The following is a 14,784-nucleotide window of genomic DNA, read 5'->3' as shown; positions in this document are numbered from 1 at the left end:
TGAGTGCCACTAAAAACAGCTCGTGGGCTGCCTTCAGCACACGTGCCATAGGTTGCCTACCCGTGCACTTGGGAAATTTTAGTTCACTGTAGCACAGTCCACATAGAAAGTTAGTGTGCAACATGCTAGTGTGCTGTCGATTTGCACTCCAGCTTGTTGTGCACTAACTGACCATGTAAACCAGCCCTTAGTTTTAACTTTAATGGCATTGTAGATTTTATCTTAAATGAACCCACTTAAAACAAATGTCATATACTCACTGGGCAGAAGATTAACTTTTAATATTCAAGTTCAGTTATATAATAGGTGGGACACAGTGACCACTTCATAAAAATAAACAGTTTACTACATGCAGTGAGGATTCTACTCCAAAGAAAAAGTGGGGGAAGAAAGAAAATGTCCCTCACAGAGACCACAGATTTAATGTGCCTGTGTGTTATGGTATGCTCCATTTTATATATCAGGAAGCATTATGCTGTAGGACCAGGCAGAGTGTGGGGGATGTTTATTAATCCAAGGTATACATGACAGCCTAGTGTTCCTATGTCTGGAGGAAGTATAAATTCCTTGGTTTTTTTTGTGTAGTGTTCATGCAAACTTTTGGAATATTTTATATATTACGCACACATGCACAGACACATTAAAAGAACATTTTTAAGCTTGAAAGTCAAATTCTCAGAAGTTGGGAAAGACCAGAAGTAATGCATCCCCATTTATACACATTATTATACACACTTTAATAATATGATCAGACACTACTACAGACATAGCATCCCTGTCCCATTCAATGCCTAGAATGGACCTGCTTTGGGAATGAATTAGAATTTTTGAAATCCCTGCTACAAAGCATAGGAATGAAGAGCTTTTCAAAGAAATGATCAGCAGTATTTTTTAACATGAGCAAAACAACATGTATTTCCCTAGCCTTATTCTTGTAAATGGCTGGACAGTTTAGCTGACATTTTCAAAAAGAAAAAGAAAAAAAAAGAACCTGAAGCACATGGAAAATTTCAGCTCAAATGGCCTGGCAAAGTTATAAGCAACTGAAAATAATGTCTTATAATGGGAAGTGTCTGGCAAACCTGATAAGAGATGGAGCTGCTGCTGTCCCTGTGTGATATTACCCAGGATACAAGCTGGATTATTGAATAGCTATGTTCCCTCTATTCTCCACCTGTGGTGCATTTCATTCTGCTTTGCTGTCAGAGTTTCCACTCCCTGGTCTACTCACACACAGTCTCCAGCATATAAATTACTCACAGCTATATTGTCAGAGTGCTGTCAGCAGCCCCTCTTGAATTATACTACAGATTCCCAGTCCCAGACTTTTCCTAGCAAATTCCCAGTCCCAGACCTTTCCCCAGAAGTATGCATCTTGTACTCCCCAGCTCTCTTCTGGACAACAAAAGCTCATATAAAGTCCATCATTTTATTAACAGTAAATTATATGCACTAATCCTGTTATCTCAAATGATGTTTCCCAAACACTTAAATCCAATCACACTGGCTTAGATAAAACAAGAAAAGAAGTTTATTATCAACAGAAAGGTAGATTTTAAGTCATTACAAGTAATGAGGCATAAAAGTCAGAATTTGGTTACAAAGAAATAAAAGGGAAAATATAACTAATACTTAACAAGCTAAAAGAATTCAAAGCAAATGTTTCTCTGACCACGTGGTTCAGCAACTTTACTGGCTGAATTCCTATCAGAAAGGACCCCTCCTCAGTCCAGTGAAGCTTCTTATGTCCTTCAAGTGTTATTAATGTCATGAGAAGAGATGAAGGGAGAGAGATTTTGAAGCATATGTTTCTCTTATAAATCTTTTTTTCTTTGAAAATCATGTACAGCTGAGGATGTGGAGATGGGAACCTCCAGCTATTTCTTTGTCAAGATGTAAATTTCTCACTCACACTTTTTTTCATGCAAAAGAATGGCCACTTAACTAGGTGACAGTCCATTTGATTTTGTTGATACCTGACTGAGGTGTCAGTTTCCCTTTTGTTTTTTGAGAATATAGTGTGTGGCTGCTTTCCCAGATTTGGAATATGTCTTTGAAACCTCATAAAATAGAATTTTTGAACTTTACATACAGTCTTGCCACATATATTTTATCAGGACAATAATGATCAGCAAATTATAAGTTTTCAAATAATACTTTACAGGGCATAATTTGTTTAAAATCCATTGTAGTTTTATAAAAAAGGTGAACCTAAGGATACAAACTATCACACCCTGCTTATGATATATCCTTTATATATAATTCATGTAGCATATATGAGTGCAGGCCCTTTGCCTGTAGTTTTCTGTGACACACTTTCTGGTGTTTTAAGTGTTCACTGCTGGCCTAACTTTGTTCCCAATGGTGCAACCCCAATGACTTTGATGGAAGCAGAGTTATGTCAATGCTGAACATTTGTGAAAATCCCCCCTTTAACTAAACATAATTTGATTCTAGGAAGTTGTTCTGCTTCAGAGTCCCATATAAACCATAGCAAGACTTTTCTTTTACAGCACTTTCTGTTTGGTTTGCAATATCTTAATTCTATAAACCATTTTTTTCTCAAACTTTTCAGGTGGAAACCTCTTATTTGCAGTTAAATATTTTCATAACTATTTTAATAAGTAGTTTTTTTAAAGTATATTAGGAACAAAAAGAATAATAACAATTGCATTGCTCCATTCCTAGATGGGAACAATAGAATTATCAATAATAATGCAGAAAAGGAAGAAGTTTACAATAAATATTTCTGTTCAGTATTTGGGAGAAAAAACAGATGAAGTTGTCATATCTTATGAAACACTCTTTCCATTCCACTAATATCTCAGGAGGATGTGAAAAAGGAACTAAAACAATTAGATACTTTTAAATCTGCAGGCCCAGAAAATTTGCATATATGCACTGTATGTGAAGGAGAGTGGTATAATAAAGGAAAATACAGGCTGTTACAGCAAGAAGCAATATTAGAGTTGCCTGCATATTATTATCGTTTAACTGATGACATGAAATTATGCATGGTTAACAATCATTTCTGCAGCTCTAACACTCTTTGCTATATAAACAGAAACAGATAAATGCATTTTCTCGGGAGGATTCTGTTGCCAAAAACTGAGAAAAAGTTTTCTTTTTATTAAAAAATATAACAACATGTAAAATGGCAGACCAGAATAGGAAGTCATGACCACTGGCAGCACACTGTCACTCATCTTCCTCTAGTGAATTAATTTGCCATGAACATTAGAAATATCATCCTTCATGTCAGAAGCAAAGCCATTAGATTTGTATCCAGAGGATGAAAGGGAATTAAAGAGACATCTAGGAAGTCTCATACTATTCCAATTATATTCTTCAATGACTGAGTTGCTCAGAATTCTAACTCATCTGTTGTTTAAATTGAAGGACATCTGTCTATTAAATGTGAATCCTCCATGTGTGTGATTTTTTTTGTTCAAAATGCCAACAGATGCAGAGGAAACAAAATTGGGAAGAGAGAGAATTCTGAGACAGAAAAGATAAGGGATCATTTCAATATAGAGAGGTGGACAGAGAGACAGACAACATCATAGGTAGATGTAGAGAGAGAAAAACACAGAAAGAATTTAATTTAATTTTATTTAATTAATATTTATATGAATACACAATGTTTTTACCTTCAATTTTTTCATTTAAGCAAATACATCTTTAGACAGCAGGAAAAAGCAGGGTCAGAGGTGAAAGTACTGCTGTCACGTCCGATTGGTGTGGGGCTCCATGTGGCTCCCGGAAGTGACGACATGTCCCTCAGCTCCTAGGTGGAAGGGTGCTCCATGCACTGCCCCCCCCGCCCTAAGCATCGGCTCTGCAGCTCCCATTGTCTGGGAACTGTGGCCAAAGGGAGCAGCGGAGGTCATGTTTGCAGTTGGAGGCAGCGCACAGAGCCACCTAGCCATGCCTATGCCTGGGAGCCTAGGTACATGTCACTGCTTCCAGGGAGCCACTCAAGGTAAGCACCAGCCACAGCCTGCAACCCGCACCCCCTCCTCCGCTCCAACCCCCTGCCCCAGCCCAAACGAATTGACCTGCCCAATAGAAAAGTTAAACTACTTGATTTTGAAATTGAAAAATTATCTTTCATTTTTGATATTGATATGGATCTTGGTATAACAAAAGATGAAGTGCTTCTGTAAAAAATTGCACTGCCAGTTAGTCCTCATTATTTCTTGTCTTTTTCTCAGTTTGGAATCTATACCTGAATGAGCCGGGGGGAGGGAGGAAAGTATTTACCTTGTTTTTGTTTTAATCAAAAAGGTAACTTATATTAAAAAATACATCTTTGTTATTGTTTAAAGGGTCTTTCCAAGGTACTCTAAAGCTTTGTTTGTTATCTCTTGTAATGTTGGTGGCCTAGAGAGTGGAGTAACAATAACAATTTTTATTTTTGATGGAAATCGTCATGAAAAATTTTTATTTAATGCAAGCGCATTTCCTAATTAAATTAAATTAAATTACATTAAATTAATATTTTGGTGAACTGGCTGTTTTTGCATTAACTGCCTATAAAATTTGGATTGTCAAACATATATTTTATACTGAAAAAATTGTTTAAAAATATGATAATTTTTACTCTGAAATGGGCTCACTTTTGCTTACGGGTAAGTGTAGGGAGGTGGATTTCCTTCTCTCAGCCTGACAGGATAAAAAGGAGACTGGAAAAAGTGAGGCACTCCTTGTGGTTTCTCTGTAGGTATAGCAAGTCTAGTGTACTGTTCTATTGTGTTCGGTTGTTGGTAATGAAGTCGCAGTTTCAGGAAAGTCTACAGATGCCAATGTAATCCAAGGTGTTAACAGAGTAACAAGTGCTATGAATGGAGGGGACAGGAGATCTGGAAAGGAACTCTTTGAGCTTGGTCCACTGAGAATCAGTGAATGTGGTAGCAATTAAGAGGCTACTGCTCTCGTTCGGGAGGTGCAAGGCCTCACTGAGGTAACCACTGCTCTGCAGCAGGAAGACAAGTGCTGTCGGTAGCTCCGATAGCTGAAGCCTGGAGCTTTGTCTACATTAGAGTGTAATCATGTTGTAATCTGTCTTTATCAGAACATGATAATGAACACAACTGTAAATTGTAGCGTTAACAAGGAATAAACATTTGTTCTTTGACTTCACTACAATTTAAAATTGTGTTACCTTGTGTTAATGAACATAAGCTACTTCACAATTGGCATTGTAGTGCAGAAGAGGAGGAGATGGGTTTATGCCTGGTTAGACACGGGCAGATGAGGACCATCACCCTACCACAGAGCTGAGTGCTATTTCATAGTATCACCTATTTCTGCTGCTGTCATAAACAGATAGTTAAGGGTTAATGCCTCTTTTACCTGTAAAGGGTTAAGAAGTTCACCTAGCCTAGCTGACACCTGGCCAGAGGAACCAATGGGGGGACAAGATGTTTCAAATGGAAGGAGGGAAGTTTTCCTTTATTTAGAGTTTCAGTTTCAGCGGGAGTAAAAAAGATCAAGGAACCAGCCTGTTATCAGAGTAGTAAGTTTTAGAAAGGAATAAATAGGTTTATGTTTATTTTCTTTGTAACTTGTCTTGGTACCATTAAGGGAATTATCAAATTTGGGTATTCTTGTGTGTATTAAGATTTTTGCCCAGGGGAACATCCTCTGTGTTTGGAATCTGTTGTCTGTGAGAGTAGCTGGTATGCTAATCTCTCTCAAAGGGTTTTCTTTTACCTTTCTTTTCTTTAATTAAAAGCCTTCTTTTTAAATACCTGATTGATTTTTCCTTGTTTTTAGATCCAAGGGGGTTGGATCTGGATCCACCAGGACTTGGTGGGAGAAAGGAGGGGAGATGGTTAATTTCTCCTTGTTTTAAGATCCAAGGGGTTTGGATTTGTGTTCGCCAGGAAATTGGTGAAGCCTCTCAAGACTACCCAGGGAAGAAAAGTAGTGCTTGGAGGTGGTGGCAGCAATACCAGATCTAAACTGGTAATTAAGCTTAGAAGTGTCCATGCAGGTCCCCACATCTGTACCCTAAAGTTCAGAGTGGGGAAGGAAACTTGACAATTGTCCATAAGGTACACACTCTAAGCACACACCGTTTATACACAGAAGACTCTTCATTTTGTGTAGCTTTGTGTTTTGCTTTAAGTTTTTAGACTGATTATCAGTCCAGCTTCTCACAGACTACAGGAGACATTGATTATAGAACCTATTGGCAGCAGGCTTCAGTATCTCGATGGAGTGCTGACACAGATCGATTTTTTTCATGGTAACCTGATAGGGATGTTATGATGATTAATTAGTTAATGTGTGTGAAGTGCTTTAAGATGAAAAGTTCTATATAAGTAGTAAGTATCATAAGGTAAAGGTATGTGAGAGGAATAAGGGAACTAAATACAGCTTCAAATGCTAGTAAGAAAAGAGACACTTTAATTCTTTCTGAATTGAACATAATCTGGTTTTCAGAAAAAGTAAGAAAAGATTTACACCACCAACCTACTCCCCTTGAACCTGATGAAAGCTTATACATATGTTTTCTCTCGGTGCTTTCCCTCTAATAAAGAAAAAATTCTGTGGATCCCATTGTTTAAAGGGCTCAAGCAACTTTCTAACTATGAACTTATAATAAAGAGAAAACACTGCACACGTAGATGATTTCCTTCTGGCATTTTAAAAGGAGGAAAAACACTGGCCACATGCTGCAAGGATAAATGGAGAGAAGAGTCAATTAGGAGCAACTTTGAAAGCACAACCATTGCAACTGGAGTATCTACCTAGCTGCTCATGCTGTGAATGACATTTACGAATGTACAGAATTCAAAACTTAGAATGGTCATGAGTAAGTAACATAAACATTGATGTTTAATCAATGGCTTTAGTCTTCTAAGAAGTACAGGAGCTAACTGGAGACAGTTTTTGGCCCACAGTTTAAAACTAAACAAGGTTTGTATTTTCTAGACTAAATTGGAGCAAGTGCTGCATGTACAAAAGAAAAGAAAAAGTTCAAGAAGCCCTTCCCACCTTGAACACATGCCCCAGAGGCATCCACAGTCTCAGGCTTTGTGCTCCCAGCACACAAAATTCTAGGTTGAATAGTGCAGGACACCTCTTCCTCTCCAAAGGGAAAAGCCTAGACCTTACTGCTATTCTGCCCCAGGCAATACAGCTGTACTAAAATAGGATGTCCATTCTGCAGCCATTCAAAGGGCATCACAACCCTATTCAGGGTTCCTGTAGACATTCTGCTTCAGGCATTGCTGGGGACTACCACTGGGGTCATCCCCCACAAATCAGATTGTAGCTGTAAAAAACATCTTGAGCAATGGGCACAGCTCAGCTGGCCTGTAAGTGCTATTACAATACAAATAATAATGATAATAATAATAAACAATAAAGAATTAATGTATAATAAATGGAGCAAACAGGATTTGCAGGCCTAAACAATACAGATTTAAAAAAAAAATCTCTGATCATGCCCTGTCCTCATTTCCTCCTTATCCATTGTTAGGTTTTAATTCCTTAGTGGTCTGTTTGAGATAGTATTGCAAGGTGCTGATCATATATCTATATCTATATCTGTCCTAAATGCACTTGAAAATCATCAGTCTTCATACTGTGCCTTTGTTGTGCCAATTCATACTAATTTCATTCTTGAAAAGGAAAAGGAGATCCTATTAATCTTGGTGACACTGCCAATCTCTCCCACCTCTCCAGAAAATATACAGTATAGAAAACAGATAGCAAAGAGGAGAGTGAGGGTATGTTGAATATTCCATTGCTAAATGCTTTCAATATATATCACATTTGTGCAGTGTTTGTTTTAATATGGTAAAAAAAAACAGCTGTCAGTAGTACTATAAATGGTTTGAAATGACACTTCTAATTTGTTCACATGAGACAGCAAGAAGACTATCACACTGCATATTGCTGAGCTAGGTGATAAATATATTGAGTTTTTAATTGGGTTACTTGTAGTGCCTCTGTTAACGTCACATTTATAAAATAATGGTGTGCTTGAGCTAGTGTGGTCTTGATGATAAAAGAGCCACCTTTCAAAACACTGACCTGAGGATTAGATTGCCTTTTCAAATGTATCCCTTTACATACAGATGACCATGTTCACCTATTTAAGAAAGCAAGAGACCCTCAGTTAATGGATAGGTTAAATTCACCTCACAGAGTAAGCTATAATTCTTATATTGTTACATGAAAAAGCAGCAAAGAGTCCTGTGACACCTTATAGACTAATAGATGTATTGGAGTATGAGCTTTCTTGGGTGAATACCCACTTCATCAGATGCATTCACCCACGAAAGCTCATGCTCCACTATGTCTGTTAGTCTATAAGGTACCACAGGACTCTTTGCTGCTTTTACAGATCCAGATTAACATGGCTACCCCTCTGATACTATATTATTACATGTTTTCCTAAGCATTCATTTGGTTGAGAGTCTGGAAAATGCCATTTGCTTATGAGTTAACTGGCTTTTTAAAATACTATGGCAATTATTGCCCCTACTAACAATGTTCACATTCTAGCTTTGCAAAAAGAACAGGAGTACCTGTGACACCTTAAAGACTAAAAAGTTTATTTGAGCATAAGCTTTTTTGGGCTACAGCACACTTCATTGGATGCATGCAGTGGAATACCCATTGTTCATGTGCTCTGTGTATATATATCTTCCTATTGTATATTCCAAGTACTCCTGTTCTTTTTGTGGATACAGAGTAACACAGCTACTACTCTGAAACCTGTCATTCTAGCTTTGGTATACAGTTTGTCAGATTTTATTTAATCTCTTACAATTGTGTTAATCAAAATACAGTGTGTATATTCTACCCCCTGTAGAAATGCAAAGGTTGTCACACAAAGCAATGAAGTTACACTATTGCAAGATACTATGTTTTCAACTAGTAGAATGTTGCAATATTTTTTATATGGGGAAAAGTAACTAAACAGCTTTGAAAGTCAGCTCTACATTTTTAGCATTGTCATCATCAAAGAAGATAATTTGTCACTGATGTAATCAGGCAAAACTGCAATGCATCAATTTCGGAAGAGATTTTTAAAAAGTCCAAGGGAGTCTAAGATGATGTAACTTACACCTTCTTCCAGCCTCCTCATTGTGTATATTACACTAATTTAGTTTCCCTTCAACTCCCATAGAATCTCTTAAACCTGCTTACCAAAGCGTAGCTGATAGCACTTAAATATTGCCTCTAAATGTGGCCCAATGGCATCAGTAAAGACATACTCAGTTAAGCCAGTACATCAAAATACCAGGAAAATGAAATGTTCATTTTCTGATACTGTAATAAAGCAAAAGGGGGAAAAAAGTAATAGAGTATTCAGTGATGCATTATGTAGTATTATAGTGATCCAGTTACAGATAATGAAAAATATCTTCTAATTACACAGCATTGTTCATCACTCATTTATGCATCTCTTCAGTCTGATGGTAATGAGTCTGGCCACAGCATGCATCCTTGAGTTATAACAGACATTTCATACTCTGGTACTTTTAATTTACCAAACTATGCTAATTACCAAAAGGCTTACAACACTTTATTTCTTCATGTCATACATCAAGATTACAAGTAGTAGCAATATCTTTCTATTGTACTGAAATAATATAACTGTTTCACTGCAAATGTAATAAAGAATATACCATGATGTGAAGACACATGATAGAGAGATATAGACCATTTAGAATAAGCATTACCATTTTATAAACCATCATGATATATATGGCTTTAACCACATGGCTTCAATTCTAATGTTTGTGGGAGTTTTGTAGCTAAGAAAAGTGCCAAAAATTACCTTTCCAAATGCATTCTTAGTTTGTGTTACCTCTTCAAGAAATTGTAAAAATGTTGACAGGCAAATAAGAACATTTCTTACATATCTCTATAGAAAAATCACTGAATAACAAAAGGGCGGGGGGGAGGATGACAGAAATTCTGCTGACAAGATACACTTGGGATATAGATAAGAACCAGTAAGAATGCACTGGTATCATATTGATTCTATTACTAAATATGGTGTGCAAAATTTCACCAGGCACATTTATTCCATTTGTGCTAAAAGATTCCAGCATTGGCCTGCTAAATCCAGGGTTGTGAGTTCAATCCTTGAGGGGGCCATTTGGGGATTGGTCCTGGTTTGAGCAGGGGGTTGGACTAGATGATCTCCTGAGGTCCCTTCCAACCTTGATATTCTATGATTTAAATAGAAATGATAGAGTCTATCCAGGCAAAAATCACAATGGGAAAGAAAGCTACCAGAGCCTCTTCTGGGATAGTGCTTGGGGTGTGCTATAGACCACAGAGATCTGATCTGGATATGGATAGAGACCTCTTTAATGTTTTTAATGAAGTGAATACTAATGGGAATTGTGTGATCATGGGAGACTTTCACTTCCCAGATATAGACTTGAGGACAAGTGCTAGTAATAATAATAGGGCTCAGATTTTCCTGGATGTGATAGCCTGATGAATTCCTTCACCAAGTAGTTGCTGAACTAACAAGAGGGGATGCCATTTTAGATTTGGTTTTAGTGAGTAGTGAATACCTAATAGAAGAAACAGTTGTAGGGGACAACCTTGATTCAAGTGATCATGAGCGAATTCAGTTCAAACTAAATGGAAGAATAAACAAAAATAGATTTGTGACTAGGGTTTTTTATTTCAAATGGGCTAACTTTAAAAAAAATTAAGGAAGTTAGTTAGGGAAGTGGATTGTACTGAAAAACTTGTGGATCTAAAGACGGAGGAGGCCTGGAATTACTTCAAGTCAAAATTGCAGAAGCTACCAGAGGCCTGCATCCCAAAAAAAGGGAAAAACTTCATAGGCAGGAGTTGTAGACCAAGCTGGATGAGCAAGCATCTCAGAGAGCTGATTAAGAAAAAGCAAAAAGCCTACAAGGAGTGGAAGATGGGAGGGATCAGCAAGGAAAGCTATCTTGTTGAGGTCAGAACATGTAGGGATAAAGTGAGAAAGTTCAAAAGCCATGTAGAGTTGGACCTTGCAAAGGGAATTAAAACCAATAGTAAAAGGTTCTATAGCCATATAAATAAGAAGAAAACAAAGAAAGAAGAAGTGAGACCACTAAACACTGAGGATGAAGTGGAGGTTAAGGATAATCTAGGCATGGCCCAATATTTATACAAATACTTTGCCTCCATCTTTAATGAGGCTGACGAGGAGCTTAGGGGATAATGGCAGGATGACAAATGGGAATGAGGATATGGAGGTAGATATTACCACATCCGAGGTAGAAGCCAAACTTAAATAGTTTAATGGGACTAAATCGGGGGGCCCAGATAATCTTCATCCAAGAATATTAAAAGAACTGACATATGAAATTGCAAGCCTATTAGCAAGAATTTTTAATGAATCTGTAAACTCAGGGGTTGTGCCATATGACTGGAGAATTGCTAACATAGTTCCTATTTTTAAGAAAGGGAAAAAAGGTGATCTGGATAACTACAGGCCTGTTAGTTTGACATCTGCAGTGTGCTAGGTCTTGGAAAAAAATTGAAGGAGAAAGTAGTTAAAGACATTGAGGTCAATGGTAATTGGGACAAAATACAACATGATTTTACCAAAGGTAGATCATGCCAAACCAACCTGATCTCCTTCTTTGAGAAGGTAACAGATTTTTTAGGTAAAAGAAACACAGTGGATCTAACTTACCTCGATTTCAATAAGGCATTTGATACTGTTCCACATGGGGAATTATTAGTTAAACTGGAAAAGATGGGATCAATATGAAAATTGAAACATGAATAAGGAGCTGGTTAAAGGGGAGACTACAATGGGTCATACTGAAAGGTAAACTGTCAGGCTGGAGGGAGGTTACTAGGAGAGTTCCTCAGGGATAGGTTTTGGGACCAATCTTATTTAATCTTTTTATTACTGACCCTAGCACAAAAAGTGGGAATATGCTAATAAAGTTTGCAGATGACACAAAGCTGGGAGGTATTGCCAATACAGAGAAGGATCGGGATATCATACAGGAAGATCTGGATGACCTTGTAAACTGGAGTCATAGTAATAGGATGAAATTTAATAGTGAAAAGTGCAAGGTCATGCATTTAGGAATTAAGAGCAAGAATTTTTGTTATAAGATGGGGACACATCAGTTGGAAGTAACAGAGGAGAAGAATGATCTCCTATTGGTTGATCACAGGATGACTGTGAGCCGCCAATGTGATATGGTCATGAAAAAAGCTAATGTGGTCTTGTGATGCATTAGGAGAGATATTTCCAGTAGAGATAAGGAGGTATTAGTACCCTTCTGTAAGGCGCTGGTGAGACCTCATCTGGAGTACTGTGTGCAGTTCTGGTCTCCCATGTTTAAGAAGGATGAATTCAAACTGGAACTGGTACAGAGAATGGCTATTAGGATGATCTGAGGAATGGAAAACCTGTCTAATGAAAGGAGACTCAAAGAGCTCGGCTTGTTTAGCCTAACCAAAAGGCTGAGGGGAGATATGCTTGCTCTCTATAAATAAGTCAGAGGGATAAATACCAGGGAGGGAGAGGAATTGTTTAAGCTCAGTACCAAGGTAGACAAAAGAACAAATGGATATAAACTGGCCATCAGGAATTTTAGACTTGAAATTAGACAAAGGTTTCTAATCATTAGAGGAGTGAAGTTCTGGAACAGCCCTCCAAGGGAAGTACTGGGGTCAAAAGACATATCTGGCTTCAAGACTAAGCCTGATAAGTTTATGGAGGGGATGGTATGATTGGGATAGCCTAATTTTGGCAATTAATTGATCTTTGACTATTAGAGTAAATATGTCCAATGGCTTGTGATGGGATATTAGATTGGTGGGATCTGAGTTACTACAGAGAATTCTTTCCTGGGTGTCTGGCTGATGAATCTTGCCCACATGCTCAGGGTTTAACTGATCACCATAACTGGGGCCAGGAAGGAATTTTCCTCCAGGGCAGATTGGCCTTTCTCTGCAGCATGAGGCATGGGTCACTTGCTGGAGGATTCTCTGCACCTTTAAGTCTTCAAACCATGATATGAGGACTTCAGTGGCTCAGACATAGGTTAGGGGTTTGTTGGGGTGTGAGCAGGTGAGTTTCTGTGGCCTGCGTTGTGCAGGAGGTCAGACTAGATGATCATAATGGTCCCTTCTGACCTTAAAGTCTAAGGGCCCTTCTGACCTTAAATTAATGTTGTATACATTACTCAAATCAACTTGCTGAAAATTCTCAGTCAAAAATGTTCCAACTTTGTTATCTAAAATAAGGCACTTAAATTCATATTTAAGTACTCCAATAAATGACCTGGTTTTTAGAAGTATTATTTTGGGGTCCCTAAGGAAGTGCACTAATACAAGCTCAGAGTTAAGTGTGGTGCAAAACCTCTGTCTCTCAGGGCATACATTCCAGATAATTTCCCGGGTGTGTATTCCTCCTTTATTCATTATTTGAAATTCAGAGTGGGAATGAGTGGGTTAATACATACTATAGTTCATATTACCAAGGCGAAAAAGTAATGTCAGTTAATCACAAATGTAACTGGAGACCACAATTAAAAAGTTAGAGTTTTTGCTTCAGCATCTCCTTCCTTTAATTTTTTATGTAAATTATCTTGTCAAACTCTCCCTAGATGGTACATAGACAAATAAAGCAAAAGAGTCCTATTGTTAATTGTTTCACTGAGGAAACTGAAGTAGCAGTTTGATTCTTCCAGTCTAGCAGTGATAAATGTAAAGTCTCTGTTAATAATAATTTGAGGGAGATTCAGAGAACTTTTAGGTATGAAGGCAACATTTTATGGAGAATTTTCAGTATCGCTGAGAAGAATTTGTCTGGGATATTGCTTAAGAAAATTAAAGCCATTGGTTTGGCAATAAAGTGAAGTTCTACGCTACATAAAAATATCACTTTTCTTTCACTGACGTGCTCCCCATGTGTATTCAGTCACCCACTTTAAGGGCAAAAATAAGGACCAAAAGTTGTCCTAGAAACTTCCTCCTGGGGATACACAGCAAAATTCAAGACTGAGTTTGTTGCGCTAACAATTAAAAACCCCATAGTCCTAGCTATGACCTTGGTGAATTTCATCTGGAGTTTCTGGCACACATTAATCATGTCATAGTCACTTTTTGGAGTCATATGGCTCTTTAAATATACAAGCACATACACATATCTATAGCTATATCTATACACAAACACTATATATGTGTGTGTGTGTGTGTGTGTGTGTGTGGCTTCCATGGTGTTTCCATAGACACATAGACTTTAAGGCCAGAAAGTTCTGATCTCCTATGCAGGCCACAGAACATCAGCCACCTGCTCCTCTAATAGGCCCATAATCTTTTAATGGGTTACTGAAGCCCTCATATCTAGATTTAAATACTTAAAGTTACAGAGATTCCACCATTTACTCTAGATCAAACCAGCAAGTGACTTGTGCCATACACTGCAAAAGAAGAGGAAAATCCTCCAAGGTCTCTACCAATCTAACCAGGAGGGAAATGCCTTTCCAACCCTAGATATGGCAATCAAATAGACTCAACGCATGTGGGCAAGAGCCACCAGGCAGACACTTGGGAAAGACTTTTCTGCAGTAATTCAGAGGCCTCCCCATCTAGTGTCCCATCTCCAGCCATTTGCCCCTGTAGGCAATCTCATCATAAAATTATCATGACAGTCTTGAAACAAGTTAGGTTTTTTGCCCCCACTACACCACTCGGAGGTCTGTTCCAGAACTTCAGTCCTCTGATGATTACAAATCTTAATTTAACTTCTAGACTAAATTTATTGATGGCCAG

General features: G+C 37.9%; 1 long non-coding RNA gene across 1 annotated transcript; it reads left to right on the top strand.

Annotated features, from left to right (window-relative positions):
- Positions 1-2,106: 2,106 nt before the first annotated feature.
- LOC115648297 lies at positions 2,107-12,143 on the top strand. The gene is made up of 3 exons (XR_003999513.1): positions 2,107-2,188; positions 9,576-9,582; positions 12,130-12,143. It is a non-coding gene; the product is annotated as an uncharacterized LOC115648297 (long non-coding RNA).
- The last annotated feature ends 2,641 nt before the right edge of the window (positions 12,144-14,784 follow it).

The sequence above is a fragment of the Gopherus evgoodei genome, chromosome 1, assembly GCF_007399415.2.
Source record: "Gopherus evgoodei ecotype Sinaloan lineage chromosome 1, rGopEvg1_v1.p, whole genome shotgun sequence".
Lineage (NCBI taxonomy): Eukaryota > Metazoa > Chordata > Testudines > Testudinidae > Gopherus > Gopherus evgoodei.
This window is presented reverse-complemented; position numbering and strand designations above follow the sequence as displayed.